The sequence below is a fragment of the Culex quinquefasciatus genome, chromosome 2 (genome assembly GCF_015732765.1).
Source record: "Culex quinquefasciatus strain JHB chromosome 2, VPISU_Cqui_1.0_pri_paternal, whole genome shotgun sequence".
NCBI lineage: Eukaryota > Metazoa > Arthropoda > Insecta > Diptera > Culicidae > Culex > Culex quinquefasciatus.
The window spans coordinates 95305999-95325288 of NC_051862.1; the positions used below are offsets into that span (position 1 = coordinate 95305999).

At 38.6% G+C, this 19290-nt stretch overlaps 1 long non-coding RNA gene across 1 annotated transcript; it reads right to left on the minus strand.

Moving 5' to 3' along the window:
- Positions 1–13147: 13147 nt before the first annotated feature.
- Positions 13148–13981, minus strand: LOC119767682. Its single transcript, XR_005277649.1, has 3 exons — positions 13883–13981; positions 13654–13821; positions 13148–13594 (listed from the first exon to the last, which is right to left on the minus strand). It is a non-coding gene; the product is annotated as an uncharacterized LOC119767682 (long non-coding RNA).
- Between the last annotated feature and the right edge of the window lie 5309 nt (positions 13982–19290).

Here is a 19290-nt window from a genome sequence, read left to right on the forward strand (position 1 = left end):
GGTGACTTAGCAAGTTATAATTGAATTTAAAAAAATGCCCACACGTGAAAGGGAAAGTAAACAAAACACGAAAAGGCCCATTAAAAATGGGTAATTCAATCCCAAAACCTTTGACATATTAGTGCGATGCCTTTACAGTATCGGTTATTATGATTCGATATTAACAACATGGGTTGAGTTCAAAACTAAATCTTTTTCTTCTTCTCTCTCCCATATGTCCTTCAAACACAGGGGGATGACAGATGGCGATTCTAGCCTACCGCACATCTTTTGCAATATGGCGTCTTTTGTTTACTAACATTGAAAATTTCTAGCTGGAAGCGAAGTAGCTTGAAAAACTCGTGCTTTTTGTTTTTTCTTTCAAAAATGCGTTGTTTCGTGTCTAATTGCGAAAGTGATTTGAGCATAAAAGTTGAAAATGGAGGAGTTTCTACGCACCGGTAAATTATAATCAAAATTCATGAGGAGATTTATTTCTTGTGCTGAGGAATCATATATTTTCTAGTTTCCCGCGGGACGAGGATTTGTTTCAGATCTGGTGTGCGGAAATCAAGCAGTCGGGCAACAAGGTGTGTTTTGCTAGCATCGGTGCCGGGAACGCCAGAGTCTGTGCGGCACATTTCCGGCCGGAAGATTTCAAAATGGTTAAAGGAAAGCGAAAACTCGTTCGAGGAGCTTTTCCGTCGATTTTTGTTTCAACGCAAAATCATGCTGAATCTGCATTTTTGGCCAATCAAGCTCAACGGCGGCCTATCGCACTCGACCGTGGATGTGTCCAACGAGCGAACCAGCTGCGACCTGAAATGATGTTCCGCGAAGCCGGACGGAAACCAACAACTGCTGCCATGACCAAAAGATCTCCGTTTAATAACATCACAAACGCATCCCACATTAACCAGGCGGAGGGGCCTCCCGTTAAGAAAATGCGGTAGGGATGAAGTATTTTCACGGAAACATAATATGAACACAACTTAATCTTTGTGATTTTAGCATTCAAACCTCATGTACATCTGCTCAAGCTCAACAACATCCCGCGACTTTCCGGCCAGCGAACGGTCGGCGACCTGTAACGGTGACTGCTCGAGGACCGCCTACTGCTGTTCGAAGTTCCGCCAGTGTCCAGACATCGAACGATCGGTGGCCTGTGACGTTTCTACACGAGGCCGGTCAAGAACCGCCTTCCCCTGTTCAAGACCCACAAGATCCCGCGACGCGTTCAAACACGACTTGGCTCTGACAGCTCCGAGAGAGTAGACGTGTGTGACGTGCGCGCTAAAGGCATCGTACCTCGAGTTGTTTGACAGATGGAGCTGGAAAAGACCTCCGAGACGGATGATTTCCAACTCATCCCCGGAAATCTGAAGCGGAAGAAGACCCCTGAGATCAGCGGAGCTGTCGTCGGAGAAGGAAAAGTGGAGCAGAATGTGCTCAATAACAACAAGTTCAGCCCGCTGGCGGAAAACGAAAACAACAACAATGCCAGACCAGCCCTCATCCTGCCCCGGCGGTTTCACCACACGGCCAGTTGGTAGGTAAACAAAAGCAACCACATTTGGTGGTGAAGAGCACCACGGATTTTTACAAGCTCGTGGCAATAGTGGATAGTTATAAATTTGGTTTCAATCCGATTTACAAACTAACCCGATTTGGAACCAAGGTGACCTGCTTCTCTGTCAAAGATTTTGACAAGTTGCTGGAGCTTCTCCAGAGGAAGAAAGTGGAATTCTACACCCACGGCTGAAGAAACGAACGAATTCACCGGGTCGTTGTTCGTGGTTTACCTGATCAACTGAAACCGGATGAGGTCAAGTACCTGCTGAAGAGGGATCTCAAGCTGGACGCGCTGGAGGTGCATGTCATCAAGCGGAAGGAAAAGTCTACCGTGGACGAAACTCCGAAGCTCTCTGCAATGAAAGTTGTGGCAAGCACTATCATCCGGTGGGAGGCCTACCGAAACAAGTGGCCGAACGTGACCCAGTGCAGGAACTGTTTCCAGCTGGGCCATGGGAACAGAAACTGCCACCTCAAGGGGAGGTGCAACAACTGTGGGGGTCCCCACAAGACGGACGAGTGCAAAGTCCAAGAAGCCGAGCCGAAGCGGTGTGCCAACTGCTCTGGAGCTCACGAAGCCACGGACCGCAGCTGCCCCAAGCGTGCGGACTTCATCCAGAGGCGCCAGCAGGTGTCGAAACCGAAACCGCCGGCAAGGAAGGTGGAGAAGCAGAATCCAGTAGTTCCGGCGTTCATGCCGGCGGAGTTCCCTCCGCTGCCGGGCGCAGTTCCGGACGGAAAATCGAAGGATCGCCCTCGCCCCGCAGGAAAAAGCCAAGGTGGCTTCCGAGACGGTGGAGCCACGGAGAAGGAAGCCACTGAACACCACAGTGCTGATATGCCAATATTAGGTGCTTGACGGAATTAAATGCTGTTCCCCTAGTTGTCTCCTAAGATTAAATTCAAAAAAGAAAAAAAAAAGTTATTTTTTTTAAATTTTCATCGAACACAATGCGCATACGACATTTCCAAAAGCCACGCGCCAAAAACTTGGTTCGATCTTGGTTCGATTTTGACTTCACTCGCTTTATATTTGGATGACAGTCGTGACGTAGCCGTGGCGTAATCGCGCGATGCTTCTTCGACAACTCGAATGTAGATGGCGCAAGTGATAGTTTGCTTCAGAAATTTGAAGAAAATCTGTTCCTGGTGTCATGTCCGTTCGTCCGTGGCGTAATCTAATCACAAGACTTTCCAGCATGCTTTCATTGGACAGTCTGCGTTTGTGTTACATTCAGGGGGTAGCGAAGAAGCCACCATCTTGGAAGTTCAGATAAAAAAACACTAAGAATCAGTATTATACATATTACTTTGGTAATACGAAGTGTGTTATCCAGGTTAAACTCAAAAGTACCGTGCAAATGTGTAAAACCAAACTGAAAAATGTGTAATGCCGATTCTTAGTTTACGGGTGCACTGTTCGATCGACCCAAAGAAAAAAAGCAAAAAAAAGGTAAACAGAAAAATCACTTTTTTCGATAGGAATTTTCAACCAATATTGGGATGGAATCTCCAAGGATATGATAGAATTTGCCATCAGCAACACAATTCACTTGTTTTTTCAGTTATTTATCGTTTGAATTGCGGGAAATTTGAAATTCAAAAACCCAAACAATGATTTGTTATGGGCTACCATTTGACAGCTAGTGCTTTTGTTGTGAGCTCTCATTTGACAACCGTGCTTATGTCGACTTTTGTCAGTTTGCTTTGGTCGGAATATGGTTGCCATCCCCCCGGTTACATTAGATAAGATTAGATCAAAAACTGAGTCTGGGAACGCTTTTGGTAAAGTACCTAGTTAAAAAAGTCACTATTTATTTAAGTGTATTTTTTAAGGTGAATAAATGTGCAAAACTTATTTGTATAACATTTTCATAAGTTTCATAACCATATAAAACACAACATTGTTCCAAATTCCCAATAGTTCCTCTTCTTTCCAAGCGCACGAAACTCCCACCCACGACGTACACCAACGAGGAAGTGGCCGCATCACCTGGTCCCCCCCTCACAACAGACGTCCATCCGGACTTCCGTCCGCGCGTCGGTCGTCCAGAAATGCATAATTCATTCACCTCCGGCTAGCTTTATGGCACGGCACCAGAACCGCCGTCGTTGGTTACGTGCCACCAAATGAGAAAGTTTTTAATGTAAATTTGCCAACTTTAATTCCCGGTTTAGTTTCGCGTCATTATTATGGTCCTGTGGCGTGGTTCAAAACTGGGTGACGTTTGTTGACGGTTGTGGGGGATTGTGGCCGTGTTGGCTGGGGCCTGCGGCGAAATTAGCTTTGGATGGTGATTTTTGGCGTGACCGGGTAAATCCTAGGCGATTAGGGTTGGATTGTGGTGAATTAAGGGGGAAAGTTGAGAAAAGCTGTGGAGCTGTTTAGTTTCAGGTCAAGCCGTTTTATTTACACTAAGTAAAGTTTTGCAAATTGGATTGGAGTTTCATAAGTTTATAGACTTTTGTTCATTTTTCTTTCTGTTTTGTGTCAAAAATGTTTCCCTTTGCACTTCATAGTTTTCAGATTGACTTAATAACATCGCTTAACCGGATGAACTCATACCCGAGTTGTATTGCTAATTTGATTTTGGTTAACCGCGGTGGATTTTCTTAAAATAATTCGTTAGCGTCGACCTGTCAAAAATTGATTGCGGTAGATCGCGGTGGATACTTTTCTACCATAGTTTTGCCTTCCTCACCTTACTGAGGAAAGGCTATAAAATCACTCGAAAAACGAAATTCTTAATTTGACCTCCTAGACCCACCTTCATGTATACTTATCGACTCTGAATCACATTCTGAGCAAATGTCTGTGTGTGTAGTGGTGAGATGTTGATCAAAAAATTTGCACTGGATTATCTCAGCACTGGCAGAACCGATTTGCACTGTTTTGGTCTCATTCGATCCGTCTTGGGGTTCCATAAGTCGCTATTGAAAATTATAAAGTTTAGTAAAGTACTTCAAAAGTTATGCTAAAAAAACGATTATAACAAAAATCCGGAAGATTGTAAAAAGGGTGGTTTTTGAATGAAACCCCGTCATGTTATACATTTTTAAGAAAGTTATTCGAAAGACCTTTCCAACGGTTTCAAAAGATTGAAGATCTGACAACCCTATCAAAAGTTATGCTCACTTAAGTGTTATTTATGTACTTTTTAGAGGATGGATCTCATATATTTCGATGAAAACGTTGTCCGCATCTATCATGCGACCTGTCGTTGGATAGGTTATCAAAAGATCTTTACAACGAGTTCAGTAGATTGCAGATCTGACAACCCTATCAAAAGTTATAAGCACATTAGTGTCCTGAATTATGAAGATCTGACTAACCAATCTAATGGTATTAGAGCGTCCAATTTCCCGTCCCGGGAAAAAAATTCCCGGGATTTCCCGAAAAAAAATATTTCCCGTTTCCCGGGAAATTTTCAAATTTCCCGGGAATTCCCGAAATTCAAGCGGAAGTTAACTTTTTCTTAAACTTTTGGAACTACTTTTTGAAAATGCTCTGAAAAAATAATAAATGAACACACTGAACATGATTTTGGTCATTTAAATGTATTGTTTGGTTTATATATAATTAATCTGATTATCAGAAATTATGATATCAGAATAATTTCTGATAATATTAATTTTTAAAGCAACTGGGAATAGATATTGCTTAATGAGTATTACGTTATTACAATAAGGTAATTTTTTAATAGATTAATTTTATTTCATCAAAACAATGTTAACTCCTTACCTCCAAATTAAAATTGAGATTTTTTTACGTTTTTGTTTACCATGATCAAATGAGATGAAAATCGAATCTGTGCAAAAAGAATTAATTCAATTGGTTGAATACCTAGTACTAAAGAAATTACAATTTGAAGTAAAAGAATTATGGAGCACTGGTGCAACTACAGGTGTTAGAGGGTTAAATGTGAAAAATAGAAGACTTTTTATGGAATGATGTTAATTTATCTTATAATTTAAATCAGGTTGCATAATAATACAAAAAAAACATTGAAAAATTACTTTCTTCTGTTTGTTCTCAAAAAATGCAAAAATATATTCAAAGCTCGCTTCAAATATTTGAAAACATTGGGTTGTATGGAGTAAAACCAACACTAAAAAGCTTTACCATTTGTTGTAGGGCTGAAACCAGTATTTGTTATGAAAAACATAATTTCTGTATGTTATGATTGTGGATTATGCAAATTTATGATTGTGGATTATGGATTAATTTTACTCACAGCTTTGATAAAAATTATTTCTCATCAAAAAATACCTAAATACATTTCCTTGTAGTCGAAGGATTTTTTACGTGCAGTCAAGCTGCTAATTGATCTTAACAATTATTAAAACCATTAATGTTGATGTCCTATACTATTTTGTTGCATAATATTAACCTTCCTACGGTATTGGGGTCCTTTTCGGCCTTTTTGAAAATTAAATTTGCCATAACTTTTGCTATATACATGCTAGAGCCTTGAAATTTTCTGACATTAAATTTATAGTATAAATACACATTTCACAAAACAAATAAACCTCGGACGACCCCTAGGGGAGCGTCCATAAAAAAAGTTACTTTAAAGGTATTGGGGTCCTTTTCGACCCCAAACTTTAAAAAATCGGCAAAAATCCATTTTTTGACCGATTCAGGTTTTTTTGGTCACAAATGAAAGCTTAGAACGTCCCCTTTCCGATACCGACCTGGAAAACCGGATTTGGTCACTGTGGTCACCGGGAATCGGCTACAACCGAAAAAAGGCCTTTTTGAGACCCCAACTTTGACGACCTGTATCTCCGGTAAATTTGAACCAATCAGGATGCTCCGGGTTGCATTCGACAGGTATATACCTGTACTTTGACCACAAATATTAATATCAGGGCCAGGTGACCTACCGGTTCCGGAAATCCGGAACATCCGAAAAGTTCATAATTTACTGTTTTTAACTTATATGTGATACCAATACCCTCATGATAGTTGAAATTGATCCATAAAACTTACTAAAAACACAATACACGATTGCCAGAACCACTTTGGAGTGTTAGTGGCCACTTCCGGGTAACCTGGAACCGGTTCCCGGGTACCCGATGAACGGCCAATTTGATTTTTTGTTGAAAACCCATCATGTTGCATATCAAACTTCATGAAATTGAAAGATATGTCCATCTTTGATAATGCCGTTAATCGCTGAGCCATCCTGGCCAATCTGGAACCGGTTACCGGTGGCCCCTTGGGGACACTCCCGGAATATGAGAGAAACCCTATCATCCGACATATCAAACTTCATGAAATTGTAAGATATGTCTATCTACGGTCATGCCGTTGTTTGTTGACCCATTGTGACCAATCTGGAACCGGTTACCGGTGGCCCCTTGGGGACACTCCCGGAATATGAGAGAAACCCTATCATCCGACGTATCAAACATCATGAAATTGAAAGATATGTCAATCTACGGTCATGCCGTTGTTCGTTGACCCATTGTGACCAATCTGGAACCGGTTACCGGTGGCCCCTTGGGGACACTCCCGGAATATGAGAGAAACCCTATCATCCGACGTATCAAACTTCATGAAATTGAAATATATGTCAATCTACGGTCATGCCGTTGTTCGTTGACCCATTGTGACCAATCTGGAACCGGTTACCGGTGGCCCCTTGGGGACACTCCCGGAATATGAGAGAAACCCTATCATCCGACATATCGGACTGAGCAAACGACCTAACCTTTAGGTTAGTCCGGGGCCAACATTTACTTCCCTTCCGACGGAAGGCGTGATCAGACAAATCTCGTCTCGAAAAACGCCACCGGGACCGTCTGGGATCGAACCCAGGGCGACTGGGTGAGAGGCAATCACGCTTATCCCTACACCACGGTTCCCGGTTACCGTTGGTTGACATATCATTCAATTTCATGAAGTTTGATGCGTCGGATGATAGGGTTTCTCTCATATTCCTGGAATGTCCCTAAGGGTCCACCGGGAACCAGTTCCAAAATTCCCAGAATGGATCAGCGAATAACGGCATGACCGTAGATTGACATATTTTTCAATTTCATAAAGTTTGATATGTCGGAAGATAGGGTTTCTCTCATATTCCAGAAGTGTCCCCAAGAGGCTACCAGTAACCGGTTCCAAATTGGCCAGGATAGGTCAGCGAACATTGACATAACCGTAGATTGACATATCTTTCAATTTCATGAATTTTCATATGTCGGATGATAGGGTTTATCTCATATTCCGAGAGTGTTCCCAAGGGGCCACCGGTAACCGGTTCTTAATTGGCCTGAATGGGTCAACGAACAACGGCATGACCATAGATTGAAATATCTTTCAATTTAATGAAGTTTAATATGTCGGATGATAGGGATTCTCTCATATTGCGGAAGTGTCCCCAAGGGGCCACCGGTAACCGGTTCCAGATTGGTCACAATGGGTCAACGAACAACGGCATGACATATCTTTCAATTTCATGAAGTTTGATACGTCGGATGATAGGGTTTCTCTCATATTCCGGGAGTGTACCCAAGGGGCCACCGGTAACCGGTTCCAGATTGGTCACAATGGGTCAACGAACAACGGCATGACCGTAGATTGACATATATTTCAATTTCATGAAGTTTGATACGTCGGATGATAGGGTTTCTCTCATATTCCGGGAGTGTCCCCAAGGGGCCACCGGTAACCGGTTCCAGATTGGTCACAATGGGTCAACGAACAACGGCATGACCGTAGATTGACATATATTTCAATTTCATGAAGTTTGATACGTCGGATGATAGGGTTTCTCTCATATTCCGGGAGTGTACCCAAGGGGCCACCGGTAACCGGTTCCAGATTGGTCACAATGGGTCAACGAACAACGGCATGACCGTAGATTGACATATATTTCAATTTCATGAAGTTTGATACGTCGGATGATAGGGTTTCTCTCATATTCCGGGAGTGTCCCCAAGGGGCCACCGGTAACCGGTTCCAGATTGGTCACAATGGGTCAACGAACAACGGCATGACCGTAGATTGACATATATTTCAATTTCATGAAGTTTGATACGTCGGATGATAGGGTTTCTCTCATATTCCGGGAGTGTACCCAAGGGGCCACCGGTAACCGGTTCCAGATTGGTCACAATGGGTCAACGAACAACGGCATGACCGTAGATTGACATATATTTCAATTTCATGAAGTTTGATACGTCGGATGATAGGGTTTCTCTCATATTCCGGGAGTGTCCCCAAGGGGCCACCGGTAACCGGTTCCAGATTGGTCACAATGGGTCAACGAACAACGGCATGACCGTAGATTGACATATATTTCAATTTCATGAAGTTTGATACGTCGGATGATAGGGTTTCTCTCATATTTCGGGAGTGTCCCCAAGGGGCCACCGGTAACCGGTTCCAGATTGGTCACAATGGGTCAACGAACAACGGCATGACCGTAGATTGACATATCTTTCAATTTCATGATGTTTAATATGATGTTTAATATGATAGGGTTTCTCTCATATTCCGGAAGTGTCCCCAAGGGGCCACCGGTAACCGGTTCCAGATTGGTCATAATGGGTCAACGAACAACGGCATGACCGTAGATTGACATATCTTTCAATTTCATGATGTTAGATATGTCGGATGATAGGGTTTCTCTCATATTCCGGGAGTGTCCCCAATGGGCCACCAGTAACCGGTTCCAGATTGGCCAGGATGGCTCAGCGATTAACGGCATTATCAAAGATGGACATATCTTTCAATTTCATGAAGTTTGATATGCAACATGATGGGTTTTCAATAAAAAATCAAATTGGCCGTTCATCGGGTACCCGGGAACCGGTTCCAAGTTACCCGGCAGTGGCCACTAACACTCCAGAGTGGTTCTGGCAATCGTGTATTGTGTTTTTAGTAAGTTTTATGGATCAATTTCAACTATCATGAGAGTATTGGTATCACATATACGTGAAAAACAGTAAATTATGAACTTTTCGGATGTTCCGGATTTCCGGAACCGGTAGGTCACCTGGCCCTGATATTAATATTTGTGGTCAAAGTACACGTATACACCTGTCGAATGCAACCCGGAGCATCCTGATTGGTTGAAATTTACCGGAGATACAGGTTGTCAAAGTTGGGGTCTCAAAAAGGCCTTTTTCCGGTTTTAGCCGATTCCCAGTGGCCACAGTGACCAAATCCGGTTTTCCAGGTCGGTATCGGAAAGGGGACGTTCTAAGCTTTCATTTGTGACCAAAAAAACCGGAATCAGTCAAAAACTGGATTTTTGTCGATTTTTTAAAGTTTGGGGTCGAAAAGGACCCCAATACCTTATGTGTGATTTTTTTTTAATACCAAGGGAAGGTTAATTAAAACCAAGATCATAAAAAATTTCGATAAATTTAAAATTTCCTGGCTGAAATTGGCTGAAAATTTCCCGTTTCCTGGGAAATTAGCAACCCCGGGAAATTGGACGCTCTAAATGGTATGAATAATGAATCAACTTTGTTCTAGAAAGTTGTGCGAAATTAACTAAAACTCATTGTAGGAAAAAAAGAAAAAAAATTAAAAAAAATAAATAGAGCTACACACATTTTTCTAAAACGAGCTGCTAAAAACTTCCAAGAGATCTTTTTTCTTTGTTTTGATATGTATAGAAAACACTCAAATATATTCACAAAAAAAATTATACATGAATTGTTTGATAAACTTATCAACTCCAAAACCTTTACGCATTTGATGTTAAATTTATCGTCATACTATTTTTCAATCAATTGTTTAAAAAAGTGCGTTTAGGAAGACTTGATCCCTGCATTTTACATTCACTGGAATCAGCTTCAAGATTAATTAATTGGGCTGGGGTTTCATACATAGTTTCCTTTAGTATAGTTGTACATAACTTACTGCAGTTGGAACCTTTTTTCAAAAGTTTTGTAAACAAAAATTGGGCTAAAAAATAATATTTTAAGTTTTTAAATATTTTACATGCTAAACTTGTTATATTTTGAACACAAACGTACAGGTTTTATGTGAAATTGCTGTAACTTATAGAAAATTAAAAGTTTGGATGAATTAGAAACATTTTGCTTAAGATTTCTTCAAGATGTTGAATGGGGGATCAAGTTACCCCTAACATTTTTAAAATGCCGGTTTAAAATATTTTTTTGCAATTCCGTCGTGAAACTACTTACTTTTCCTGTCATTCTTGTACGAAAAAATAGCCTACTTTTCTGTACCAAAAATAACAGAATCGAATAGCAACACTTTTCAAAATAAATGCTGAAAAGTTCTACTTTTCAGCACTCAAATGGGTGCTGAAAAGTTGAACTTTTTAGCACTTGTTTCGAAAAGTAACACTTTTCAACATTTTTTTTATTTGAACGATTTATTGACAAAATACATGAAAAATTGACATAAATTTCACTCAGTGTGTGTTTTTTGGAATTGCAAAAAATGTTGTATGGTACTCGTTGCAAAACTTGATTTTTTCAGCACTCTTCGTATTTATCCAACCCGGTGAACCTCGTTGAATAAATGTACGACTCGTGCTGAAAAAATCCTCTTTTTGCAACTTGCTGCATAAACTACTATTTTAAAACGCTTGGCATGATTCGAAGAGTTCATCTGATGAAATACCCTTATTAGCCAAACATAGATGAAGCTATCAATTCATGCAAAAATTTTATAGTTTTGTGAGAAATTGACAGAGTTATGTGCGATACAAAAAAAGGGAATCAAATCTCCCCACTCTCCCCTAAGTTGTTTAATTGTATAATATTCGAAAAAAAATTCACCCGTTAGGGTGTTCCAAATGTGACTTTTTGCCTTCCATTACAGGCCTTAATTTTGTTGGTAATGACTTTTTGTTTTTGATTTATTCACCTGAGTTGTATAGACTTCCATTCAAAAAAGTTTCAGACTATGGACTCGTAGTTGAGCTGTTTCAACCATTTCAACAAAACAAGAATTTATGTTATTATGAATAGATATGTTCAAAACATCCTTCACCACAATACCAGCAATATTTATTGAAGTTTTTTTTACAAAACCATTTGAGAATCGATGGGTTGAACTGGTGTACGGACAGTTATTTGACCAATGATTTAAAAAAAGTTTTTATCTTTTCTAATTTGAGTTTTCTTAGCATAAAAAAAAGCTCATTGTAAGATGTTCCGTATTTTCTGAGTGAAACAAAAGAGAAGGACATCTAAAGATTAAAGGAGTAACAAAACACGACTATAGTTTTTGTTTATAAAAGCAGTTTTAATAAAGGTAAAAATCTCAGCATGAAGTCTGTCAAGTTCAGATTTTTTTTCCGCTGTGAATACAGGTCACTGAACTCTGAAAAAAGGCGAAAACTCAATGGAAATAAAAGAATCCTAAAACAATATTAACTCCATAACACATTAAACGATGTCCAGCAATTTCTTCAGTGCTCAACAAATCGATTCACAAAACGCTTTTATTATATTATCGGAACCAATAAATGCTTGATCATAACATTTTACTACCCTCTCTGTCGAGCAGTCTTCCATGCATGCGTTTATCAACCTGTGACGAGTGTATGTTTATCGTGCATATTATTATGATTCTTGATGTGTTTTCTTCGAGAATTTTTCCAAAAGGTTAGTTTTATTTTCCCAAGAGTCTGTGTCCGAGTGCTCTTTTTATATTATTGTAACTCAAATTAAATTTCATCTGATTTTAATGTGTAAGCATCACAATACAAATTTTACAAAATGTACTCCAAGAATGTACTCATCAAAACCATAGATTATTAATTACCTAGATGTCTCACTTCGAGATTTTTCCATACATCCAGTTGGCGACACCCCTTTAGCGCTCCGAGCGCCACCATAGTCAAGTTACAGGTACTAAATTTTTAAACAAAATCGTAGCACTCTTGCACTTTCGACCAAAAGTTGGATGACATCAAAAAGTGTCACTTATTTAGTTTTGATTGCTGGTTTGTGATAAATAAATTTTCACGGAATAAAAACGGTGGTGTTGACGGCTGTGAATGAATTCCAGTGTACACTACAGGGCACCGATGGACCGAAAAGATTCGACTGTCAGCGGATGAAAAAATGTCACGCCAAGTGTAAGAAAAAACATCTCTTATCGATAGAAGCAAGCACCAAAACGCTTCTCTTCTGATAAAACAATCAATTCATTTTCCTTTTTTCAGGTTGACCAGGACAACAGCAGTAAAATCAGAAAATGCATAACCGCAATCTGCAGCAGCTGGTTGGACCAATCGTCGAATATTTGATTCTCGATATAAAGGCCCGGAAGGCGATTACGTGAGTCCTGCGATTCGCTGGTTGATAAGGCCTTCGCAGAAATCCACAGCCGCTTTGTCGTGATGTCAACAACCTGATTGAATGCAGTTCCGTTCGCAGTTGTTCCGTGGGCTGTTCAAATAACGTCCAGAGATTCCAGAGTACCCCCCAAACCCTTCCCCTTTTCATTGACGTAGTTTTTGAACGAAACCTCCCTTGCAAAGTACTTCAGACCCATTTAGACCTATTATCAAGTTTAATTCTGGTAATGTGAAAAATGTGAGCGACGAGATTAATAAAAATAAATTGAGTTCGTTTTTTTATAACAAGGAGTCTTTTATTTCAAAACATACATTAAAACTGATTGTTTCTCAGTAATGGGATATAAGGCCGCGTTGCATTTGTTCTAAACTATTTCAAAATTTGGTTCCAAGGTAAGTCTCGCGTGATGATCAGAGGCCAAAGATGAGCTTTTCCGGCATAAACGAGGTCGGAACTGCATGTGCGGAATGTTTTGTTCCGTGTAGAGCCACAAATCACAGAAGATTCTTATGTGGAGGTCAGCATTTGTGCCGATGCTTGCTCAGTAATCGGGGTCGTGATGGCCGGAAAGGTGGAAGTGGTCGTGACTGGAGGCCAAATTACTTGGTAGCGTCAACGTAGAACTGAATCTTGTCCATCGGCATGCTGAAAGCAATGACTTTCAATTCACTGTGGATACAAAAGTCGACTTCCGTTTCATCGCTTTCACCAGAGCATGGCCATAGTTTTCCGCAAACTCACGTGACTGTGAAAAACAAAACAAACTGAATTATAAAGGATTTTTCGGTTGAACCTTTTTCTCACCTGCTTCTTAAACAAGAGCACATAATTTCCGTTGCATTGCACCAGAATCTGCATGTTTTAGCATTTTCAGAAATTTTCTAACTTTTCGCGAACCGGCACTCCAGTGTTTTGACGTTTCGTGAAAAAATCAGCTGCCACCGAGTTGCTTTGATTTCACTGATCGCTGAACTGAAATTGGTGAAGTCAACTTTTTCAAACATTCCCTAAGGGCATCACCTAAAATTAGAACCTGTGAATTGCCACCAGGTGCAATTTTGGCGTGGCGGTAGTGTCGCCAGCCCCAACAGCGGAGTGGCGTATCTATATATATTTAGTCTATGTCAAAACACAATTCGAAACTCATCTTACAGGCACGTGCGTGCGAAAACATTCGAAGATAAATTCCTTCAACCGCACATCTCTCTCTCCACAACAACAACATTACTGGCAGCCTGTATTCGCATGCATTCGTTGCATTTTCACACCAAACATTTTCCCACCCCACCCACACGAAAGAATGCTTTCCACACAGCCAGCATAACATCGGGCACACCACGCCGAAATTCTTCTCTTTTGCGCTCTTCTCTCTGTCTCGAGAAAATTTACTCTCGATCTCTCTGATTCTCGCTCGCAGTAAGACGAACAGTAGGTCATGCCGGCACCACAACGTGCTCTGACAGCATGCCGTGACCATATGGTGAGCTGTAATGCATTCTGTCGCTAACCACACACCAACCGACAGCACCGGCAGCGTGTATCAACAAAACTTCGGGAAAAGTCGGGCCAAAGGCCGAATGGGTCGAGGATTGTGGGAGTGTGATGAAGAGAAAAAGGGTCAAAAATTGATAGATTACTTTGCTCTATGTTCAGTTTATTGTTGGGTTTGGTTAGATTGTTTGATGTTAGATTGTTTGTAAATAATATTGTGCATTTTTATATTAAGAGTTTTTTTTTTAGAAGTTCCAATAAACAATAACTTATAGAACCGTTTCAAAAAAAACTCTAGATATTTATTATTTGCTTATCCAAGATATCTGCGTGTTTCTTTTTGCTTTAATTTTGACTGTTTACATTTTCATGATTATTAACTTCAAGTATTTAAAAAAAAATCGGACAGATTTGTTTCGAAGAACCGAAAAAAGGGGGCGGCTCGAGATTTCTTAACATTCCAACGCACAAGGCTCCAAAAAAGTTGGAACGGTAACTTCAACTCAATGGTTCTCGGGCATAACTCAACCAATCAAGATGATTTTTCTTTCCAGTGATTTGTAAGGATGTCTAGGTGATTCTAGAAATTTCCAGAACTTAATTTGATCAAATCTGTAATTTTTACGATTTTCGCGTGTAAAAAAAATGCCAAAAATTCCGCGGAGGCAGTCGTTTTAAAAAAAGGTGAAACGATGTTTTCGGTCGCAGAAAATACAGATTTGTTCAAATCATGTTCTGCAAAATTTTAGGATCATCTAGACATTCTTACAAATCTCTGGAAACAAGAATCGTCCCGATGGTTGAGTAATGCCTGAGAACCAACGAGTTGAAGTTACCGTTCCACCTTTTTTGGGAGGCTTGGGCGTCCGTGTAAGTTGGACATGCGTTGGGCGTTCCAGTGTTAAAGCAATCTTCTGGACAGCCATAAATTGCCTTCTCCTGAATAATAAAGACCGGCCTCGTGCACATGACGAAATATTATTACCGTTTTTTTTAAATCGTCAGCTTTAGATTGTGGAATGCAACAAAAAACTAGCTTAATCCACCCTTGCGAATGGTGCCTTCCTCACTGTTTTATAAAAACGAATCAAACAAAACATGCAGAAACGAATGATGGATTCGAACATTGTTTACATACACACAGAAAAAAATAATGGTAATATTCATCAGGAAATGGTGACAGATTTTGTTTAAAAAAAATCAGGAAATGGTGACAAATTTTGTGTCGAAAAATGTGTAAAACTACATCAAGAACTGGTGAGGTTTCATCAGTTTCTGGTGGATTTTTCTTAGGTTCACATTTTTAAACCATTTTTAGGTAATATTATTAAAAAAGAGGTAATATTCAACCAGCCAAACTTTCAACATAAAAAAGTTTTTTTTAGGTTCCGGCTTCTTAAAAGTACTGTAATATCACTGAAGTGGTCAAAACATGTGACAGGGTTGCCAGATCTTTAAACTATTGGACTATTTTAGAACGTATTCTGTTTACCTATTCAACAATGTATAACACGATGGTATTTGAGGCATTTTCTGTCACACATTCAACATCCAGATATTTGCGAAAACATATTTTTATACATAACTTTGAAACTACTTATCGAAATATTCAAACAATCAATAGGTACGTATGAAACCCAAAACCAAACCGAATGCAACTGATTCGACCAAAATCAATTCAGTCAGTGCTGAGCAAACTGAGTGACATTATTGGTCACATAGACATTTGACACAAATACATTTGTTCAGTTTTCGATTATTAATCGATAGGTACACATGAATGTGGGTCTACGAGTTTTTTTTTCCGAAAAGCTCATTTTTGAAGAAGCCTTGCCTCTAGAGCGTCCAACTTCCCGGGGTTACAAAATTCCCGGGGAATGGGAAATTTTCAACAAAATTCCCGGGAAATTCCCAGGAAATTTTAAATTTAACGAAAATTATTCTGATCCTGTTTCTGATTAATCTTTTGCAACAAAATTGTATAGAACAGCAACTTTAATGGTCAAAATGAGTGTGAAGATCAATTGACGGCTTGACTGCTTGTAAGAAATCATGCAACCTTGAGAAAATTTTCTTATTTTATGTCGTCTTTTAAATCATCTCAAATGAAAAAAAATATTAGTAGTATTTTTGTTGAGAATGATTTTTTTTTAAATCAAAGTGTTTGGACAGTGAAAATCTATGCTACACTAGGGTGTAATATCAAAATAGATTTTCCAGCACAGCACTTTTTCAATTCCTTTTGGGGCCCTAAACAACTCCTCAAAATTTGGGACCGATTGGTTTAGTCCTCACTTTGCGCAAATTTGCGATTCAATTTTCCATATAAATTTGTATGGGGAAAACCATTTTTTTGGATTTTCATATTTAACAAATCCACGTGTCATGCTATATTATTTCGGATGCTCTAGAATGTACTCTACAAATTTGCCGAAGAGAGTATTGTGCTAACTTGCTCTTGAAAGAAGATAAAGCGTCCTCAAAACTCGTCTAAAACGTGATTTTCGAGCGAAAAACACGTTTTAGACGAGTTTTGAACACGCTGTATCTTTTTTTTGGGGCAAGCTAACACCATACTCTCTTCAGGAAAGTTGTAGAGGACATTCCAGAGCATCCGAATATGAGCCCGGTTTTAATATAGCATAAAATGGGATTTGATAAATATCAAAATAAAAAAAAATATATGGTTTTCTCCATACAAATTTCTATGGGAAATTGAATCGCTTTGCGCAAAGTGAGGACTAAACCAATCGGTCCCAAACTTTGGCAACTTTATTTATCCATACAACCATATTACACCCTAATGCTCCACAACCATAAAATTGCTTTTAAATTTGTCTCAGTGTCCATAAATTTGAAATGAAAAAAATCATGCAGAAATTTTGTTTGTCATGGCAAATAACTTATTCCAGAACAAGTATTTTAAACTTGTTAATAAAAAAATAATAATTGAATTTACCTTAAAAATCTTATTTCTAGCGCTTTTTAACTTGAAACACTATTTCATGAAATCACAACTCAAAGTTTTCAAATATTTGGAGCGAGTTTTTGAAATATAGTTGCATTCTTTGAGTAAATTTCATATGATACGAAGTTGTTTTTTAATGGTTTTTTCATGGTTTTATTTTAGTTATATGGTATTCAGCCCAATAAATTAATTAGATTGGAATAATTTTGAGTATTTAAAAGTGGTTGAAATTAAACGATATGTTTTCATATTGAACTCTCTTACGCCCTTGGTAGCTCACGTACTACATAAATTTATAACTTCAATCTGTTATTTCTCGAATACTTAGAAACGAATTCTTCTAACAAAAACCTTTTTTTTTAATTTAATTATATAAGTTCAATTTTCATTCAACATGTTCAAGGTAAAACAAAGTTAAACAAATCTCAATGTTGATCTTGGCCGGAAGATCTAAATATCTTATCTTCAAATGATATTACAAAAAAGATCGTCTAAAAGGTTGTCCAAAATAAAATATTTTATATTCATTCCATAAAAGCGTAATTTCTGTTGCCCAACATATAAGCAAACAATATTCCTAGTGGTGCATGCTTCAGAAATAAATATTATCTGTATTAAAAAAAGTAAGTTTGATCCACGAGAACAAAAATTACGAAAGTCCATACATTTTTGGCAGATTGCTCAAACGAAACCATAACAACGTTTTTGCCTAGGTATTTAAAAACGTGGGTTTTATAGAAAACCTAGATGTACGGGTATCAAAAGATCGGAAATTTTATGCCCTTTCCGATGCCACATATGTTGATTTGTGAATTGTGGACCGGTTCGGATGCCGGCGGATTTTCCGACGACGTAATTCAGGGTTGGTACGAAATTCCAACGAAAAATCTATTCTAGCGATACAAAGACCCCCAAAACGGTGTTATACCCACTCCGAAATGTTTATTTTGCAATTCTATGGTAATATTTTAACATTTAGTTGAATTAGAAGTTTTTAAAATTAAGTTTAGATATGTTTTATATAGAATTTTCACAGTTATATGAACTTTTATACTAACTAATTAGTAAACTTTATATTCAATCCAAATTATTTTTTTAACCAGTTAAGGATGCCTATTTGAAGTTCGTAGACTGGATTTATGGTGATTTGTCACCAAATAACTTTATTTGTATTTATTTTTTAAAAGGTGTACAAACTTTTTATGCACCTTTTTTGATTATTGTAATAGTATTTGTTATATAACTTTTTATAGAAATCATCTTTTCATGAGCATTTTGTAGCAATATGTTCGGCATGAGTTTCTGAACAAAACGTAGTACTAGATTTCTGTCAAACTTTAAATTGTTTACATGTTTTATCACAATATGTGCATAGTGCCCAAGGGGTGTAAATACTTTTTTTACATACTGTAGTCATTTGTAGAGATCATTGTAACAAAAAAATCTCCTCTAATATAATGAAAATAGATTTTTTAAACGATGAAAAACATGCTATTTTTGAATTTGATTAAATTTATCGCATAAAAATTTAAAAAATCAAAAATGGATCAAAATCATGTTTTTACCATTATTCATTAAAAATTATGAAAGATTTTAGGACCCTATTGTCCACGAGAACGGGGGTGGTAGATTGAGAAAAAAAATACAAAATTTAAAATGATTCTTTTTGTTCTAAATGAAAACATACTCTTTGAGTTTTTTGCAAAATCCAAAGTACAATAAATTTATCCCCAGATGCCGGATTCGTGATTAGGGACCAATATAACCCCTTAGGACAAATCAGAGAGTGTGTGAGCGGAGAATAACCCATCAGAAAATCAATTTATTGCTGAAATATTTATATTATATATTTCTCACAGTGGCCACCCCCATTTTCCTTCGTGCCGTGCCCGAAAAACTTTCCGTGAGAGCCCGAGCGCGCGCGTGTGAGTTTTCCTTTCGTCTTTGCCAGCCTGTTAGGGAGAAAGGACACCTTTCCACGT